The 21,276-nt window shown below is 45.5% G+C and overlaps 1 protein-coding gene across 1 annotated transcript in view; it reads right to left on the bottom strand.

Moving 5' to 3' along the window:
- The window catches only part of mgat5 (alpha-1,6-mannosylglycoprotein 6-beta-N-acetylglucosaminyltransferase), a 176,232-nt gene extending 158,138 nt beyond the window's left edge, over positions 1-18,094 (bottom strand). Inside the window, exon 1 of the mRNA XM_068035082.1 lies at positions 17,567-18,094. The gene's annotated coding sequence lies outside the window, so the exon portion shown is untranslated. The remainder of the gene's footprint in view (positions 1-17,566) is intronic.
- Positions 18,095-21,276: the final 3,182 nt, after the last annotated feature.

The following is a 21,276-nucleotide window of genomic DNA, read 5'->3' on the forward strand; positions in this document are numbered from 1 at the left end:
GGGAAGAGAGAGAGGGGAAGAGAGAGGGGAAGAGAGAGAGGGGAAGAGAGAGAGGGGAAGAGAGAGAGGGGAAGAGAGAGAGGGGAAGAGAGAGAGGGGAAGAGAGAGAGGGGAAGAGAGAGAGGGGAAGAGAGAGAGGGGAAGAGAGAGAGGGGAAGAGAGAGAGGGGAAGAGAGAGAGGGGAAGAGAGAGAGGGGAAGAGAGAGAGGGGAAGAGAGAGAGGGGAAGAGAGAGAGGGGAAGAGAGAGAGGGAAGAGAGAGAGGGGAAGAGAGGAGGGGAAGAGAGAGAGGGGAAGAGAGGAGAGGGGAAGAGAGAGAGGGGAAGAGAGAGAGGGGAAGAGAGAGAGGGGAAGAGAGAGAGGGGAAGAGAGAGAGGGGAAGAGAGAGAGGGGAAGAGAGAGAGGGGAAGAGAGAGAGGGGAAGAGAGAGAGGGGAAGAGAGAGAGGGGAAGAGAGAGAGGGGAAGAGAGAGAGGGGAAGAGAGAGAGGGGAAGAGAGAGAGGGGAAGAGAGAGAGGGGAAGAGAGAGAGGGGAAGAGAGAGAGGGAAGAGAGAGAGAAGAGAGGGAAGAGAGAGAGGGGAAGAGAGAGAGGGAAGAGAGAGAGGGGAAGAGAGAGAGGGGAAGAGAGAGAGGGGAAGAGAGAGAGGGGAAGAGAGAGAGAGGGGAAGAGAGAGAGAGGGGAAGAGAGAGAGGGGAAGAGAGAGAGGGGAAGAGAGAGAGGGGAAGAGAGAGAGGGGAAGAGAGAGAGGAAGAGAAAGAGAGGAAGAGAAAGAGAGGAAGAGAAAGAGAGGAAGAGAAAGAGAGGAAGAGAAAGAGAGGAAGAGAAAGAGAGGAAGAGAAAGAGAGGAAGAGAAAGAGAGGAAGAGAAAGAGGGGGGGAAGACAGGAAGAGAAAGCGGGGGGGAAGACAGGAAGAGAAAGAGGGGGGAAGACAGGAAGAGAAAGAGGGGGGGAAGAGAGGAAGAGAAAGGGGGGGGGAAGAGAGGAAGAGAAAGAGAGGGGGGGGAAGAGAGGAAGAGAAAGAGGGGGGGGGAAGAGAGGAAGAGAAAGAGGGGGGGGAAGAGAGGAAGAGAAAGAGGGGGGGGGAAGAGAGGAAGAGAAAGAGGGGGGGGGAAGAGAGGAAGAGAAAGAGGGGGGGGGAAGAGAGGAAGAGAAAGAGGGGGGGGGAAGAGAGGAAGAGAAAGAGGGGGGGGGAAGAGAGGAAGAGAAAGAGGGGGGGGGAAGAGAGGAAGAGAAGAGGGGGGGGGAAGAGAGGAAGAGAGGGGGGGGGGAAGAGAGGAAGAGAAAGAGGGGGGGGGAAGAGAGGAAGGAAAGAGGGGGGGGGGAAGAGAGGAAGAGAAAGAGGGGGGGGAGGGAAGAGAGGAAGAGAAAGAGGGGGGGGGGAAGAGAGGAAGAGAAAGAGGGGGGGGGGGGAAGAGAGGAAGAGAAAGAGGGGGGGAAGAGAGGAAGAGAAAGAGGGGGGGGAAGAGAGGAAGAGAAAGAGGGGGGGGAAGAGAGGAAGAGAAAGAGGGGGGGGAAGAGAGGAAGAGAAAGAGGGGGGGAAGAGAGGAAGAGAAAGAGGGGGGGGGAAGAGAGGAAGAGAAAGAGGGGGGGAAGAGAGGAAGAGAAAGAGGGGGGGGAAGAGAGGAAGAGAAAGGGGGGGGAAGAGAGGAAGAGAAAGAGGGGGGGTAAAGAGAGGAAGAGAAAGAGGGGGGGGAAGAGAGGAGAAAGAGGGGGGGGAAGAGAGGAAGAGAAAGGGGGGGAAGAGAGGAAGAGAAAGAGGGGGGGGGAAGAGAGGAAGAGAAAGAGGGGGGGGAAGAGAGGAAGAGAAGAGGGGGGGGGAAGAGAGGAAGAGAAAGAGGGGGGGAAAGAGAGGAAGAGAAAGGGGGGGGGAAGAGAGGAAGAGAAAGAGGGGGGGGGAAGAGAGGAAGAGAAAGAGGGGGGGGAAGAGAGGAAGAGAAAGAGGGGGGGAAGAGAGGAAGAGAAAGAGGGGGGGTAAGAGAGGAAGAGAAAGAGGGGGGGGAAGAGAGGAAGAGAAAGAGGGGGGGGAAGAGAGGAAGAGAAAGAGGGGGGGGAAGAGAGGAAGAGAAAGAGGGGGGGAAGAGAGGAAGAGAAAGAGGGGGGGGAAGAGAGGAAGAGAAAGAGGGGGGGAAGAGGAAGAGAAAGAGGGGGGGGGGAAAGAGAGGAAGAGAAAGAGGGGGGGGAAAGAGAGGAAGAGAAAGAGGGGGGGGGGAAGAGAGGAAGAGAAAGAGGGGGGAAGAGAGGAAGAGAGAAAGAGGGGGGAAGAGAGGAAGAGAGAAAGAGAGACTTCCTTTCTCCAGGTTCCAGTTCAAATAGCCTCAAGTCTTTCTCTGTGGCACAATTCAAAAAACCCAAGGTTGCCCAGCAGGTTAGACATGTGACTAGCTGGTTTGACCACTTGTTTGTGGATTCTGCCATCTTAGCAGCCACCCTGCAATGTAAGCTTCCTCACCTTCAATGTCTTGTGATCAAAGTCCATGGTGTGTTAAGTGGACCAGGAATAGTCCTTTGTCTCCACAAGCAACGTCTTAGTATGCAAATGTCCTTCCAGCCAAGTGTCTGGTGATTTTTTTTTTTTTTTAAAACAAGTCATTTCTTCACTCCAGCAACCGTATAAAATCAATGTTCATATGACAAAATTAATTTTCCTCATTCTTGATAGGTGGGGGTTTGCATGACAACTGTTATTATCCCAATCTATCTTAGGATAACTGAAGTTCATCATTGCCATGACTCAACAGCTCTTGCCTCTTTCCATAATTTGCTCCTCTATCTCTGCCCAACTATTTGGCACTCTTCGTATACACCTAGTGATGCAAGAGCTCCTCTATTCTTCCCTTAATCGTAACCAAATAGGTTCTATCTTTGATCCCTCAACTACATTATCTGTTTGCAGTGCTTTAATAGTTTCTTCAATCAATCGTGCCACCTCCCTCCCTTTTTTCCTTCCCTATATTTCCTGAATATCTTGTAGCCAAGAACATGAAGTTCCCAATCCTCCTTTTCTTTGAGCCAAGTCTGTTATTGTTACTATATCTTAGTACCATGTGAGCCTGCAGGTCATCAACTTTAATTACCACGCTACATGCATTTATGCACATGCACTCCATACTCATTTTAGCCTGCCTGTTCACTCTTACTTCTGAACTATTTAATTTTGATGCTATTTTTCATCCTGGTGCTCAATCCTTGCCAAAACAGTTTAAACCCTACCCTACAGTTAACTTCCCCATCAGGACATGGATTCCAACTCTGTTGGAGTGAAACCCATCTTAGTCCAAATTCAAGTACCAGGCTTGCTGGTCATCAATTGCTTGATCTAGATCCTTATGCAGTGTTTTGGTAAAGGGAGTGGGCAAAACTGTGGCAGATGGATTTCAATGCAGGTAAGTACGAGGTCATTCATTCTGGACCAAAGAAGAACAGATCTAGATTTTTTTTTTAAATAGTGAAAAGCTAGGAATGGTGGAGATCCAAAGAGATTTAGGGGTCCATGTACACAAATCACGCCAGGTACAAAAAATAATTTAAAAGGCTAATAGAATGTTAGCCCTTACAATTAGAGGGCTAGTATATAAAGGGAAGGAGGAAGCTTTGCTACAGCAATACAAAGCCGTGGTTAGCCCATATCTGAAATATTGGGTACAGTATTGGGTATTGTACCTTAGAAAGGCTATATTAATTTTTTATGACATGCAGTGCAGAGTCACCAAAATGTTACCAGGGCTCCAAGGGTTAAATTGTGAGGAGATTGCATAAACTAGCCTTCCATTTGCTGGAATACAGAAAGTTAAGGGGCGGTTTGATTCAGGTTTTTAGGATTTTGAAAGGAATTGATAGGGTAGAGAGAAAAACTTTTTTTTCCCTTGGTGGAGACTAGGACAAGAGGTCAAAACCTGAAAAATCAGAACCAAGTTGTTCAGAAGAGAAGTTAGGAAGCACTTCTTCATGCAAAGGGTGGTAAAGTATGGAACGTTCTCCTACAAAATGTAGCAAATACAAGCTCAATTGATAATTTTAAATCAGATCCATAGATTTTTGCTATCCAAGGGTTTAAGGGACATGAAGCTAAGGTGGGTGGATAGTGTTAGGATACAGAACAGATTCAAGGGGCTGAATGGCCTACCCCTGTACCTATATCTACTGGTTTCCCCTCTGGGAGCCAGTAGCCATTCCTCTCTGGAGCGGTTACTCCTCGTTAAGTGAAGCCACCTCATAAAAAGGTTCAGTAAGCGTGACATTTGAATCTGGTAGACAAATGCATTATTCCACTCGTCCTTTAGTTCCACATCAGTAACTCAAGCTTTTAAAATACAGCCCTATAGATAAAGCAACAGCTTAAATTAATCAACATTTGTTTATTTCAGAAGTGGGGATGTTTGCTGATGATTGCACTGTGTTCAATACCATTTGCAACTTCATACACTGAAGCGATCTGTGCTCACATGCAGCAAAACCTGGACTACATTCAGGCTTGGGCTGTTAAATGGCAAGTCACATCTGTGTCACACGAGTGGCAGGCAATGACTATCTCCAACAAAAATGAATCCAACCACTTCCCCATGACATTTAATGGCATTACCATCGCTGAAACCCCCCCACCATCAGAATCACAGAATTGATTCAGCACAGGAGGCCATTCAGCCTGTCGTGTCTGTGCTGGCTCTCCGAAAGAGCATCTTACATAGTACTAGTCCCCTGCTTTCTCCCTGTAGCCATTGTCACGAAAACGCTATGTTTAATGATTTTTTAAAATCAGGCTGGAAACCTCAAGATTAAACTGGTGGAGACGAACCACTCAAACCTTGTAAGCTTCAAACTCTGCCTGCTGACTGTGAGCACCGAGGCATATGTAGTGTTCAGTGGTTTAATTGATCTGTGTTTGATTATGTTAGTCTGTTCACCAATACTCACTGTGCTTAATGACTTAAGCCTGAGGGTGGAGTTTTACACAGTTTTTGAGAAAGTTCCGGAAAGAACAGAGACCCCCTTGAAGGAAAATCAGCCACATTGCTGCTTCCCAGAGAACCACCGAATCAGCATCCACATCTTCAAACCAGAAGCCTCAGGACCAAAGGAAAATTGCACGACCAGTGAATTCAGCCGAGTCACCAAGCTCCACAGACTGTATACCCTTTTATTTCTCTGGACTCTAATTAGACCAATCTATCCTTTGCCACTGTAACCTATTTGTGTATGTCTGAAAGTTGGAGCATATTTTATTCTTCTTCAATTGGTTTAAGTACAAAAAGCTAACCTCTTTCTTTGTTAAATTCGAGAAAACCTGTCCAATTGGCTATGATCGTGGCGCATAAACAGTTAAACACTTACTGAATTGGCACATATATCCACTTAAAAGGACTAAATTTGTTGTGGTCAAACAAGGAGAGAAAAAGAGAGGAGCCCTTCGACCCCTCCTCACCTGATCGTAACACCATCAACATTCTGGGGGTTACCACTGACAAGATGCTTAACGGGACCATACATATAAATACTGCAGTTACAAGAGCAGGCCAGAGATCGGGAATTCTGGGTGACTAACTCACCTCCTGACTACCCAAAGCCTATCCATCATCTACAAGGCACAAGTCAAGAATGTGATGGAAAATTCCCCACTTGTCTGGGTTAGTGTAGCTCCAACGACACTCAAGAATCTCAACACTATCCAGAACAAAACAGTGTGCTTGAATGGCACCTCATGCAGCACCAGCATTCATTCTCTCTGCCACCAGCCCACAACGGTAGCATTGTGTACCATCTACAAGACGTACTGCAGCAACTCGCCAAGGCTCACTGGACGGCTCCATCAAAACCTCTAGCACCTAGAAGAACAAAGGCAGCAGAAACACTGCAACACCACCTGCAAGTATACTTCCAAGTCACACAACATCCTGACTTGGAACTATATTGCCATTACTTCAACGTCGTCAAGTCTAAATCCTGGAACTCATCCCTCTCCTCCACACCCCAACCCCTCAAACAGCACTGTGGGTGGACCTGCACCATATGGACTGCAGACGTTCAAGGCGGCAGCTCACCACCACCACCTAAAGCCTGTAAGGAACGAGATAATGAAGTCAGCGTGACTAAGGGAAAGAGTAGGCAGGCAGCAAATGATGAAAGCAAAGGGACTGGTGGTCTGAGGTGTATTTGTTTTAATGCAAGAAGTTAGGAGGTAAGGCAGATGAACTTAGGGCTTGGATTAGTACTTGGGAGTATGATGTTATTGCTATTACTGAGACTTGGTTAAGGGAAGGGCATGATTGGCAACTAAATATCCCAGGATATCGATGCTTCAGGCGGGATAGAGGGGGAGGTAAAAGGGGTGGAGGAGTTGCATTACTGGTCAAAGAGGATATCACAGCTGTGCTGAAGGAAGGCACTATGGAGGACTCGAGCTGTGAGGCAATATGGGCAGAACTCAGAAATAGGAAGGGTGCGTTAACAATGTTGGGGCTGTATTACAGGCCTCCCAACAGCGAGCGTGAGATAGAGGTACAAATATGTAAACAGATTATGGAAAGATGTAGGAGCAGCAGGGTGGTGGTGATAGGAGATTTTAATTTTCCCAACATTGACTGGGATTCACTTAGTGTTAGAGGTCTAGATGAAGCAGAATTTGTAAAGAGCATCCAGGAGGGTTTTCCAGAGCAGTATGTAAATAGTCCAACTCGGGAAGGGGCCATACTGGACCTGGTGTTGGGGAATGAGCCGGGCCAGGTGGTTGACGTTTCAGTAGGGGACTACTTTGGGAATAGTGATCACAATTCCGTAAGTTTTAGAATACTCATGGACAAAGACGAGAGTGGTCCTAAAGGAAGAGTGCTAAATTGGGGGAAGGCCAACTATACCAAAATTCGGCAGGAGCTGGGGAATGTAGATTGGGAGCAGCTCTTTGAAGGTAAGTCCACATTTGATATGTGGGAGGCTTTTAAAGAGAGGTTGATTACCGTGCAGGAGAGACATGTTCCTGTGGAAATGAGGGGTAGAAATGGCAAGATTAGGGAACCATGGATGACAGGTGAAATTGTGAGACTAGCCAAGAGAAAAAAGGAAGCATACATAAGGTCTAGGCAGCTGAAGAAAGACGAAGCTTTGAAAGAATATCGGGATTGTAGGCGCAATCTGAAACGAGGAATTAAGAGGGCTAAGAGGGGTCATGAAATATCTTTAGCAAACAGGGTTAAGGAAAATCCCAAAGCCTTTTATTCATATATAAGGAGCAAGAGGGTAACTAGAGAAAGGATTGGCCCACTCAAGGACAAAGGAGTAAAGTTATGCGTGGAGTCAGAGAAAATGGGTGAGATTCTAAACGAGTAGAGGGACATGACGGATGTGGAGATTAGGGACAGATGTTTGATTACTCGAGGTCAAGTCGGCAGAAGGAGGGAGGAAGTGTTGGGTATTCTAAAAGGCATTAAGGTGGACAAGTCCCCAGGTCCGGATGGGATCTATCCCAGGTTACTGTGGGAAGCGAGAGAGGAAATAGTTGGGGCCTTAACAGATATCTTTGCAACATCCTTAAACACGGGTGAGGTCCCGGAGGACTGGAGAATTGCTAATGTTGTCCCCTTGTTTAAGAAGGGAAGCAGGGATAATCCAGGTAATTATAGACCAGTGAGCCTGACTTCAGTGGTAGGGAAGCTGCTGGAGAAGATACTGAGGGATAGGATCTATTCCCATCTGGAAGAAAATGGGCTTATCAGTGATAGGCAACATGGTTTTGTGCAGGGAAGGTCATGTCTTACCAACTTAATAGAATTCTTTGAGGAAGTGACAAAGTTGATTAATGAGGGAAGGACTGTAGATGTCGTATACATGGACTTCAGTAAGGCGTTTGATAAGGTTCCCCATGGTAGGCTGATGGAGAAAGTGAAGGCGCATGGGGTCCAAGGTGTACTAGCTAGATGGATAAAGAACTGGCTGGGCAACAGGAGACAGAGAGTAGCAGTGGAAGGGAGTTTCTCAAAATGGAGACGTGTGACCAGTGGTGTTCCACAGGGATCCGTGCTGGGACCACTGTTGTTTGTGATATACATAAATGATATGGAGGAAAGTATAGGTGGTCTGATTAGCAAGTTTGCAGACAACACTAAGATTGGTGGAGTAGCAGATAGTGAAGGGGACTGTCAGAGAATACAGCAGAATATAGATAGACTGGAGAGTTGGGCAGAGAAATGGCAGATGGAGTTCAATCAGGGCAAATGCGAGGTGATGCATTTTGGAAGATCCAATTCAAAAGTGAATTATACAGTAAACGGAAAAGTCCTGGGGAAAATTGATGTACAGTGAGATTTGGGTGTTCAGGTCCATTGTTCCCTGAAGGTGGCAACGCAGGTCAATAGAGTGGTCAAGAAGGCATACGGCATGCTTTCCTTCATCGGACAGGGTATTGAGTACAAGAGTTGTCAGGTCATGTTACAGTTGTATAGGACTTTGGTTCGGCCACATTTGGAATACTGCGTGCAGTTCTGGTCGCCACATTACCAAAAGGATGTGGATGCTTTGGAGAGGGTGCAGAGGAGGTTCACCAGGATGTTGCCTGGTATGGAGGGCGCTAGCTATGAAGAGAGGTTGAGTAGATTAGGATTATTTTCATTAGAAAGACGGAGGTTGAGGGGGGACCTGATTGAGGTGTACAAAATCATGAGAGGTATAGACAGGGTGGATAGCAAGAAGCTTTTTCCCCAGAGTGGGGGATTCAATTACAAGGGGACACGAGTTCAAAGTGAAGGGGGAAAAGTTTAGGGGGGATATGCGTGGAAAGTTCTTTATGCAGAGGGTGGTGGGTGCATGGAACGCATTGCCAGCGAAGGTGGTAGACGCGGGCACGATAGCATCTTTTAAGATGTATCTAGACAGATACATGAATGGGCAGGAAGTAAAGAGATACAGACCCTTAGAAAATAGGCGACAGGTTTAGATAGAGGATTTGGATCGGCGTAGGCTTGGAGGGCCGAAGGGCCTGTTCCTGTGCTGTAATTTTCTTTGTTCTTTGTTCATGACGGCAATTAGGGTTGGCCTTTATATGCTGGCCTTGCAAGCAAAAATCACATTTCATGAAAAAAAATTTTTGGGGGGGGGGGGGGGGGGGAAAAAGAGAGGAGGGCAGAAGGGGGGCGGGGGAGAAGAACAGGGACAGGCATAAACCTGGTAACTACAGGTCAGTCGGTCAGTCACTCTACCGTCAGTGCAGGGAACATAAGAAATAGGAGCAAGCCTGCTCCGCCATTCAAGACCATGGTTGATCTGAATGTAGACTTAACTCCACTTTTCTGTCCGCCCCCCCCATAACACTAGACTCCCTTGTAGATCAAAAATCTGTGAACATATTCAATGACCCAGCCTCCATCCACTGCTCTCTGGGGAAGGGAATTCCAAAGATTAATGACTGACAGAAGAACTTCCTCATCTCAGTCTCAAAAGGGAGACCCATTATTTTGAAACTATACCCCTTGCTTCTAGATTCCCCCATGAATGGAAACATCCTCTCACCATCTACCCTGTCAAGCCCCCTCAGAATCTTATATATTTCAATAAGATCACCTCCCAATTCTTCGAAACTTCAATGAGTATAGGCTCAACTTTTCCTCAAAAGACAACCTCTTCATCCCAGGAATCAGCCTAGTGAACCTTCTCTGAACTGCTTCCAATGCAAATATATCCCTCCTTAAGCAAGGGGGCCAAAAACTGCACACAGTATTCTAGACGTGGTTTCACCAACGCCCTGAAAAATTATTGGAGACCATTGTCAAAGAATTAATTCTCACTTGGAAAAGCATGGGCTCATAAGAGACAGCCAGCATGGATTTGGTAAAGGCAAACTGTATCTGTAGACTAACTTGACAGGTTTTTTAAAAAATGAAACAGGTAGGGTTGATGAGGGTAGTGCAGTAAATGCTGTATATATGGACTTTCAAAAGGCATTTAGTAAAATACCAGTTAATAGACATATTCAGAAAATAATGCACATTATTAAAAAAGATGGCAGCAATTTGGGTATGTAATCGGCTGAGGGATATGAGGCAGAATAGTGGTGAACAGATATTTTTCTGACTGGAGAGAAGTATGTAGTGGGGTCCCCAGGGGTTGGTATGAGAACCATTGCTTTTCTGGTTATATATTTGTTTCATTTGGGTATAGGAAGCATAATTTTGAAGCCTGACAATGATATAAAACAGGGCAAAGTAGTAAATAATAAGCAGGACTGTAGCAAACTTCAGGAGGACATAGAAAGACTTGTAAAATGGGCACGCAATTTAATACAGGTGAGAGAGACTTTGGAAGGAACATGGAAAGGCAGTCTAATCCCAATGGTACGATTTTGAAGGGATTGCAACAGTAGAAGGACCTGGAGAACACATTCACAAATCCTTGAAAGTGGCAGGATATGGTGGTTAAAGTGTTTGGGATGCTTGGCTTTGTAAATAGGAGATGGAGTATTGTGCAGAATTCTGGATACATCAGGGAGGATATCATAGCTTTGGAGAGGGTACAAAAGAGATCTACAAGGAATGAAGGACTTCTGTTACGTGGTGCAATTGGAAATGCTGAGACTATTCTCCTTAGAGCAGAGAAGGACCAGATCTACAGAGGTATTCAAAATTATGAGAGGTTTTGATACAGTAAATGGGGACAAACAGTTTCCTCTGGCAAATGGGTTGGTAACCAGAGGTCACAGGTCGAAAATAATTGGCAAACTAGAGGGTAAATGCAGAGAATTCTTGCGGCAGATCTGGAATACACTATCTGAAAGAGTGGCAGAAGCAGATTCCATCGGTACTTTTAAAAGCCAATTAAATATGTACTTGAAGACTAATTTTCAGGGTTATGGGGGAAAAGCTGGGCGTAGGACTAAACTGAACAGCTCTTTTTGTGCCTGTGGCAGCTTTCAAAGGATGCCAACGATTCTATCGAAACAAGTACAATAAAAACAAAACTAGAAATTTTTGTAAAGTCAAATTTGGAAAGTGAAAGCCTGAAATCACATGGACCAGACAAACAAGACTGATTACTACCTACTGACCTCCCTCAGCTGATGAATCAGTACTCCTCCATGTTGATCACCGCTTGGAGGAAACACTGAGGGTGACTTCAATGTCCATCACCAATAGTGGCTTGGTAGCACCACTACTGACCGAGCTAGCCGAGTCTTAAAGAACATAGCTGTAGACTGGTTATGTGACAGATGGTGAAGGAACCAACAAGAGGGAAAAACATATGACCTCGTCCTCACCAACATGCCTGCCGCAGATGCATCTATCCATGACTGTATTGGTAGGAGTGACCACCACACAGTCCTTGTGGAGATGAAGCCCTGCCTTCACACTGAGGATACCCTCCATCGTGTTGTGTGGCACTATCACCGTGCTAAATGGGATAGATTTCGAACAGATCTAGCAATGCAAAACTGGGCATCCATGAGGCGCTGTGGGCCATCAGCAGAATTGCACTCAACCACAATCTGTAACCTCATGGCCTGGCATATACCCCACTCTACCGTTACCGTCAAACCAGGAGACCAATCCTGGTTCAATGAAGTGTGCAGGAGGCTATGCCAGGAGCAGCACCAAGCATACCTCAAAATGAGATGTCAACCTGGCGACGCTGCAACGCAGACTACTTGTGTGCCAAACTGTGTAAGCATCATGTGATAGACAGATCTAAGCTCTGCAGTCCTGCCACATCCAGTGGGTGGCACAGTGGCTAGCAGTGCAGCCTCACAGCTCCAGCGACCCGGGTTCGATTCTGGGTCCTGCTTGCGCAGAGTTTGCAAGTTCTCCCTGTGACTGCGTGAGTTTCCGCCGGGGGCTCCAGTTTCCCCCCACAGCCAAAAAGTTGCAGGTTGATAGGTAAACTGGCCACTGTAAATTGCCCCTAGTGTAGGTAAGTGGTAGGAAAATGGTGGGGATGTGGTAGGGAATATGGGATTGCTGTAGGATTAGTATAAATGGGTGGATGCTGGTCGGCACAGACTCGGTGGGCCGAAGGGCCTGTTTCAGTGCTGTATCTCTATGACTATGACTACCCAGGCGTGAATGGTGGTGGACAATTAAACAACGAACTGGAGGAAGTGGCTCCACAAATATCCCCATCCTCAATGATGGTAGAGCCCAGCACATCAGTGGAAAAGATAAGGCTGAAGCATTTGCAACAATCTGCAGCCAGAAGCGCTGAGTTGATGATCCATCTCGGCCTCCTCCTGAAGTCCCCAGCATCACAGATGCCAGACTTCAGCCAATTCGATTCACTCTGCGTGATATCAAGAAACGACTGAAGGCACTGGATACTGCAAAGGCTATGGGCCTTACAATATTCCAGCAATAGTACTGAAGACCTGTGCAGCAGAACTAGTCTCACCCCTAGCCAAGCTGTTCCAGTACACTGGTATCTTCCCTGCAATGTGGAAAATTGCCCAGGTATGTCCTGTGCACAAAAAGCAGGACAAGCCCAACCCGGCCAATTAACGCCCCAGTCTACTCTCAATCATCAGTAAAGTGATGGAAGGGGTCATCGACAGCGCTATCAAGCGGCATTTGCTTAGCAATAACCTGCTCAGTGATGCTCAGTTTGGGTTCTGCCAGGGCCACTCAGCTCCTGACCTCATTACAGCCTGGAGTTCAACTCTTTTATCTATGTTTGAACCAAGAGGTGAGGTGAAAGTGACTGCCCTTGACATTAAGGCAACATTTGACAGAGTATGGCATCAAGGAGCCCTAGCAAACTGATGTCAATGGGAATCAGAGGGGGAAACTCTCCGCTGGTTGGAGTCATACCTAGAGCAAAGGAAAATGGTTGTGGTTGTTGGAGGTCAATCATCTGAGCTCCAGGACATCACTGCAGGAGTTCCTCAGGGTAGTGTCTTAGGCCCAACCATCTTCAGCTGCTTCATCAATAACCTTCCTTCAATCATAAGGTCAGAAGTTGGGATGTTCGCTGGTGATTGCACAATGCTCAGCACCATTCATGATTCCTCAGATACTGAAGCAGTCTGTGTAGAAATGCAGCAAGACCTTGACAGGTCCAAGACCCAGGCTTGGACTGATAAGTGGCAAGTAACATTCACACCACAGAAATGCCAAGCAATGACCATCTCCAACAAGAGATAATCTAACCATCTTCCCTTGACATTCAATGGCTGAATCCCCCACCATCAATATCCTCGGGGTTACCTTTGACCAGAAACTGAACTGGAGTAGCCATATAAATACCATGGCTACAAGAGCAGGTCAGAGGCTAGGAATCCTGCGACGAGCAACTCACCTCCTGACTCCCCAAAGCCTGTCCACAAGGCACAAGTCAGGAGTGTGATGGAATACGCTCCACTTGCCTGGATGAGTGCAGCTCCAACAACACTCGAGAAGCTTGACACCATCCAGGAGAAAGTAACCTGCTTGATTGGCACCCCATCTACAAACATTCACTCCCTCCACCACCGACGCAGTGGCAGCAGTGTATACCATCTACAAGATGCACTGCAGCAACACATCAAGGCTGCTTAGACAACACCTTCCAAATCCACGACCTCTACCAACTAGAAAGACAAAGGGCAGCAAATGCATGGGAACACCACCACCTGCAAGTTCCCCTCCAAGTCACACACCATCCTGACTTGGAATTATATCGCCGTTCCTTCACTGTCACTGGGTCAAAATCCTGGAACTCCCTTCCTCACAGCACTGTGGGTGTACCTACCTCACATGGACTGCAGCGGTTCAAAGCAGCAGCTCACCACCACCTTCTCAAGGGCAATTAGGGATGGGTAATAAATGCTGGCCTAGCCAGCGACGGCCACATCCCATGAGTGAAGAAAAAAAATAGGCTGGGTTTGCATCACACTCTTGTAAGGCAAAGTAAAATTCACCAGGTGTGGTGTTACATTTAGAATCAGAAATGTAAAGCACAGGAGACCATTCAGCACATCATGCCTATGCTGGCACTATGAAAATGCAGCTGTACTTTGTGCCACATCCACATTTGTTGCCTGTAACCAAATTCTCTAAGTTCCTTATCCTCAAGTACCTGTCGTCCTCCCTTTTAAAATTTATGGAATCAGCTTCCACCATCTTTTCAAGTCGTGTGTTCCAGATACCAACAACTGAGCGAAAAACAATTCTCAATTCCTCTCTAGATCTTTTGCCAATGATTTTGAATGTATGACTATTAGTTTTTGATCTCACTAAAGGGAATAATTTTTCTCTATCTCTATAAAAAGCCTCTCATTTTGAAAGCCTCTATTATGTCACCACTTAACGTTCTCTGTTCCAAGGAGCACAATCCTAACTTTTTCAATCTTTCCTCATAGCTGAAGTCCCTCATTCTTGGCAACATCCAGGTAAACCTCCTCTATAGCCTAAGGCCTTTAAATCTTTCCGGAAACGTGGTGCCTAGAATTGTCCACAATACTCCAGCTGAAGCCTAACCAGTGATTCATAGAGTTCTAGAATGATCTCGGTTTTCATATTCTATTTCTCTATTTAGAAACCCATGGAATCCACGTTTTTTTTAAAAAATCTGTCATGCAGACCCCCACCTGCCAAGAATTAGGCATATTAATTTTGTCATATGAACATTGATTTTAAACTGTGGCTGGAGCAAGGAAATTACTTGTTAAACAAATCAGCAGTGGCTGGAAAAAAACATCTGCATGCTAACAGACAGTGCTTGGAGAGACAAAAAGGAGTGTTCCCTGGTCCACTTAACCCACAATGGACTTTGATCACCAGACATTGGTGAGGAAGCTCACATTCCAGGATGACTCCTAAGATGGCAGAATCCACAAACAGAAATGGTCAAACCAGCTAGTCACATGACTAACATGCTGGGCAACCTGGGGTTTTTCAAATTTGTGCCACAGAGAAAGGCAGAAAGGCAGCTTTTGAACCTGGAACAAGAAAGCCTCAGTCTCCTGGCTTGGTCTCTTTCGCTTTCTCCCAAGCCACCGGACCCACGGAAGACAAGTAAACTTGAAGAAAGAAAAGACTCCGACACTGAAACAAGTTGAAGCGTGAACTGGGCCCCAACGAACAGCAGGGCTGACTGGCAACCAAAGACTCCACATTGAACTTAAAGGACTGTAACTGCCAGATATTGCCTCAAACTTTTCCCTTTATTCCTTCTACTTTTTCTGTCTCTATCTGAGTGTGCATTTATCGCGTATGCATGTTAGCGTGGTCGGGTTGCATATTCGTAGTCGGTAACCAGATTAGAGTTTATTAATAAACTTCAACCTTTCTTGCTTAAATCTAAGAAAATCTGTCTGAATTGATTTCTTTGCCTTACTATTGGAAAGCGGTGAACAAGGATTCACTAAAGGGGAGCTAAAAACATGGCGTTTTAAAATTAAATCCGGTTACGGTTAAACCCACGCAAAGGCTGAGGGGGAACTATTAGACTCCTCCTCACTTGGTCGCAACACTACCATATCAACTTGCCTGGTCACCTTCAAGAATTTGTATATTTGCTCAAAGCTCCACTCAGATTTTCAAAATGCTAAGCACAACTTGCTACTGAACAGTGACAGAATAATTATCCTACAACTTTAAAAATTTGCTTCACACCTGTTGGGATTATACTGCCGCCAATGTTTTGTGATACTCCCCTCTTGAAGTGCTCAGTTATAGTAAACTGAACTTGGACATAGGGCATTGCAGTCATATTGCATTACTCGCTTTGCTCCACAGCATTTTTGTTTTGCTTTTCAGAAAAAGAAAATTGAGTGCATTATTTCTAATGAAAGTCAAGACCACCCATAATTGCCAATGAGCTGAGTGGGGCAGAAAAGCAAATGGATCTAGGGATACAAGTAAAGAAATCATTAAAAGCAGCATCGCAGGTTACTAAAGCAATTAAAAATGCTAACACACTGCAATTTATTTCTAGGGGTATAAAATTCAAAAACATTGAAGTTATATTAAACTTATACTGGTCTGGCTGCACTTGTGCACCGTGGAACTACATTTGACGAGTAACTACTTGGGCAATGAGTGGTGAGATGCCAGTGCCCAAGGAATGGCCAATGCTGCACAATGAAGACCTTTAAAATAGTGAGAGGTTAAGACATAGGTTAAGACTAGCCCAATATTCCATTATAGGAATCATTTCTGCAGCAATTCTGGATAACAGGATTACTAACTGGCTGTAGCTTTTTTTTTAAATCAAGTCTAGAGATAGCAAAAATATGGATGAGGGTTTCAGCAGCAAATACACAGACAGGGATACAGACAGGCAATATTACAGAGGTGGAAGTAGGCAGTCTTAGTGATGTAGAGGGGCTTGGAAGTCCAGTGTCAAATAGGACTCAGACTGTGAACTGCCTGAAATAGTGGCCAGGGAGCAGGATGGAATCCAGTGGAGAGCTAACAAAGTTTGTGGTGGAGGCCAAAGATGATGGATTTGGTCCAACTGGAGGAATCTTCTGCTCATCCAACTGGATTTCAGATATGCAGCCTGACAATACAGAAATAGCGGAGGGGTTGATTGGTGGAACTGAGTTTGAGCTCAAAAGAATTTTTCCACAGTCGCAATGCTGGCATTTCTATTTTCTACACCATCTATATTAATGACCTCTAAGCAAGACTGCCAATTAAGTGCCAGTTTTGACCCATGGTTGATACCCATTATTAACTAGGTTGAGACAAGGAAAATATTTTTCACAAGAACAGAAAATGCTGAAAATACTCAGCATCAGAACTGATGAAAGGTCATCGACCAGAAATGTTAACTCTGCTTTTCTCTTCACAGATGCTGTCTGACCTGCTGAGTATTTCCAGCATTTTCTGCTTTTGTTTCAAATTTCCAGCATCCACAGTATTTTGCTTTTGTAAAAATATTTCACACTTGGACCATGCAGTTGGTAGAAGGTATATTTTTGCTCTTTCAACTTGAGCCTTTTTTGAATTTTGTCCCTAAATCTTTCACAAATGAATATTTACACAGACTTTATACACACATCCCATCATATGATACAGATAAGCATTTCAATCCGATTTCAGGCGTTCCACAAAATTCAAGTCCAGTGACTCGGTTCAACTTCCATTTATAAGGCTGTTTACCAGCCTCTCAACTATCTGCGTTGTACACATACAACACTTCAGGGAAAAGGTGTTTCTCTGACTACAACACAAATTTTTCGTACTGAGTAACCTTGGAGAGCTCTTTCCTCACCATCCGGCTACCATATAAATAAGATAATTCAAAGCTTGAGTAGGTAGGGGCTCCCTTTGTTGTCTTAAATTAATGATAAATAAAAGGGGTGTCAGTTCAACGTTTACAAAGAGATTGTCAGCCTTAGATAAACCCAACACCGCCCCTTATCACAATAAAACTGCCTCGTCCACCCTGACAGACACAAATTATTTACTGTTCGAACAACATATGTTGCGAAAGACGTTACCAGAGCAAAAAAAAAGTAACCCATCAAAAAAACCCTGCAGAGGAACCGTCAGAGAAGCACCGAACACAACGGTAGAGGATGAGAGTGTCCACTCGGCCATGGTTTATTACCTCCACCTGGGAGGCGATCTTTCTCCCTATGAAATAACGCGGAGTCTTTTATTTTATACCTACCCAAAGTTAATTGAAGTTAAACGCCTGCTCGCTGTATTTCTTTCTCTTCGTCCTCCTCCCCCGTGCGTATTGTAATACGCGGACTTTATATTTAAGTGATTTCTCACACCAACGCAGTTCCGACACACAGCATCTCTCGACCCCCTTTTTTAAAATCGCTCGAGCAGACTCAGCCAAGGCGCGCCGCCAAGTCCACTGAGCGTGCGCAAGCGCTCGCTCTCCTCCCCCTCGGATAGTCCGGCGTTCGGTCGGTGGGATGGATGTGCTCCTTCTCTCTCCCTAGTCCCAGCAGATGGCCACTCGCTCGATCAGTGCCGTCACCGCCAGCCCCTCACACCCTTCTCAAGTAATTTACCAAGCCCTTTTCCTCCGCTTACTCTCAAACCTCGTGCTCGTCTGGAAAGTTCCAGAAGGGTAAGGCGAGCCGATAAGCAGCAGCTTACAACTCCGCTGTACGGGGTCCTCGCCGCCCTTGCTCCTTTAGCTCTCTCACCATTTGCCTGCATCAATTTTCGGTTCAACAAAAACAACGGGTACCTCAGCCGGTCACGCGCCGGCTGAAACACCGCCACCCGCCGGTCAGGCTGAGTTCCTTCAGTTTGACGCACACCCCACAGGGACCGCCGTCACTGATGCGCACAATAAAGGTACTGTACTGTGCAAGTGTAAAGTGATAGCTTTTATCATTGCAGCAAATGCGAAAAAAAGGAAATGCACTTAGAAGATATTGATTTTAACATCACGCATTAAACGATCGTTGTAAATACGACTCTATTCTGCCAGTATGTTTTTTTAAAAATAAAACGATTTCACTTTCTATTTTCCCCCTCGCAGAAAACTTACACCACCATCAACCTTTGAGAAAAGGTAAACCCTTACTTTCACTGGTCTGTATAACTGTTTCGTAAAATTGTCTAGAACTAGAAGGCCATTCAGCTCATCGAAACGGTTTCCAGTAGGAGGCCTCACATCTCCTGATAGATCTTTTTCTAAAATCTTCTGTTTCTGTACAGATTTCAAGATATCCTCCATAAAGTTTTCTGTATGCTGCCTAAAGCTAAAAGCAGCCAAATGAATTTTTCAAAGCATTACACTAATGTTACCGTTTTGGAAAAATAGTACATATTTTAACTACAATTAGCGTTTTATAAAAATTATAAATGTTAAGCATTTCCTGTGTAATTTAATATTACAACTTGTATTTATCTAGCACCTTTAATATTATTAAACATCCAAGGCCATTTAGAACAAAATATGACACAGCCATATTATGGGAGAGGAGTGCAATGTTCAAAAGCTTGGTTAAAGAGCTCAGTTTTAAGGTGTGTCTTAAAGGAAGGAAGTGAGGTAAAGAGGTGCAGCAGTTTCGGGAGAGAATCCCAGAGCTTGAGCTGAGGCAACTTAAGATGCAGCAATTAAAATTGGGTCTGGAATTAAAGTAGCCACACTCAGTCAAATGCAGGTAGGAAGTTTGTAGTTGGGTTAGTGGTAGTTTTGGGAGGGGTGGGGATCACTGATCTGGGGTTGTTTGGGGGGATGGGCGTGGCTGATCTCCGATTCCAGGGGGAGAGGATGTTTCTGTTTCCTGATTCTGGAGGGCAGATTGCGGGAAGTGGGGTTCCAAAGGTAGGCAGGGAAAAAAGTAAGCTTATGGGCTGGGAGGAAGAACTCCTGCACCTCTTGATCCACAAGCAATGCTATAATTGCACTTTTCCATGAAACATTTGTCTCCCTTTAGCTGCTTGGTTTCCTATAGCACAGGAAACCTAGTTGTCCAGGGTTAAACTTGGAAGACAGGTTAAATATGAGGCATGCCACATGGCCGGATTCAAACTGACTAATCAGGTGAAAGGATTGTGACTGATGTCCTAGAACAATGGAAGCGAAATCGCTGTAGGTTTTCAAAAGGGTGCGAGGGATAAGGCAAATAATTATAGGCCAGTCAGTCTGACCTCGGTGGTGGATATTGTTAGAATAAATTCTGAGGGATAGGATAAACTGCCACTTGGAAAGGCATGGATTAATCGGGGATAGACAACAAGGATTTGTTAGGGAAGGTCATGTCTTACTAACTTAATTGAGTTTTTTGAGGAAGTAACAGGGAGGATTGATGAGGGTAGTGCAGTGGATGTGGTCTACATGGATTTTAGTAAGGCATTTGACAAGGTCCCACATGGCAGACTGGTCAGTAAAATGAAAGCCCATGGGATACAGGGGAAGGTGGCAGGTTGGATCCAGAATTGGCTCAGTGACAGGAAACAAAGGGTAGTAGTCGATGAATGTTTTTGCAAATGGAAAGCTGTTCCCAGTGGCATTCCATAGGGCTCAGTGTTGGGTCCCTTGCTGTTTGTGATATAAATGATTTGGACTTAAATGTGGGAGGCATGATTGGGAAATTTGCTGATGACACAAAAGTTGGCCGTGTAGTTAATAGTGAAGAGGATAGCTGTAGTCTCCAGAATGATATCAATGGTTTGGTTGAGTGGGCGGGGAAGTGGCAAATGGAATTTAATCCAGAGATTAATCCAGAGTGGGCGGCGCAGTGGTTAGCACCGCAGCCTCACAGCTCCAGCGAATCGGGTTCAGTTCTGGGTACTGCCTGTGGAGTTTACAAGTTCTCCCTGTGTCTGCGTGGGTTTCCGCTGGGTGCTGCGGTTTCCTCCCACCTCCAAAAGACTTGCAGGTTGATAGGTAAATTGGCCATTGTAAATTGCCCCTAGTGTAGGTAGGTGGTAGGAGAATGGTGGGGATGTGGTAAAAAAATATGGGATTAATGTAGGATTAGTATAAATGGGTGGTTGTTGGTCGGCACAGACTCGGTGGGCCGAAGGGCCTGTTTCAGTGCTGTATCTCTAAATAAAAAAAAATAAAAGGGTGAGGTAATGCATTTGGGGAGGGCAAATAAAGCAAGGGAATACACAATAAACGGGAGGATATTTAGAGGAGTAGAAGAAGTCAGAGACCTTGGAGTGCATGACTACAGGTCCCTGAAGATGGCAGGACAGGTAGATAGATTGGTGAAGAAGGCATATGGAATGTTTTCCTTTATTGGCCGAGGTATAGAATACAAAAGCAGGGATGTGATGCTGGAACTGTATAAAATGCTGGTTAGGCCACAGCTGGAGTATTGCATACAGTGCTGGTCACCACATTACAGAAAAGATATAGATGCTCTGGAGAGAATACAGAGGAAATTTATAAAAATGTTGCCAGGGCTGGAAAGTTGTAGCTATGAGGAAAGATTGGATAGGCTAGGGTTGTTTTCCCTGGAACTGAGGAGGCTGAGGGAGACTTAATTCAGGTGTACAAAATTATGAGGGGCCTTGATAGAGTGGACAGAATGGACCTGCTTCCCCTGGCGGGAAGGTCAGTTACCAGGGGACACAGATTTAAGGTGATTGGTAGAAGGATTAGAGCGGACATGAGGAAAAACATTTTTACCCAGAGGGTGATGGGTGTCTGGAATTCATTTCCAGAAATGGTGGTGGAGGTAGAAACCCTCAATTCTTTTAAAAGGTACCTGGACATGTACTTGAAGTACTGTAACCTGCAAGGCTATGGACCAGGTGCTGGTAGGTGGGATTAGATTGGGCGGCTAGTTTTTCTGGTCGGCATGGACACGATGGGCGGAATGGCCTCCTTCTGTGCTGTAATTGTTCTATGGTTCTATTATAATATTTAAATGGCCAGCCCACACCCTATAAGTGGGT

Source organism: Heterodontus francisci, chromosome 7 (assembly GCF_036365525.1).
Source record: "Heterodontus francisci isolate sHetFra1 chromosome 7, sHetFra1.hap1, whole genome shotgun sequence".
Lineage (NCBI taxonomy): Eukaryota > Metazoa > Chordata > Chondrichthyes > Heterodontiformes > Heterodontidae > Heterodontus > Heterodontus francisci.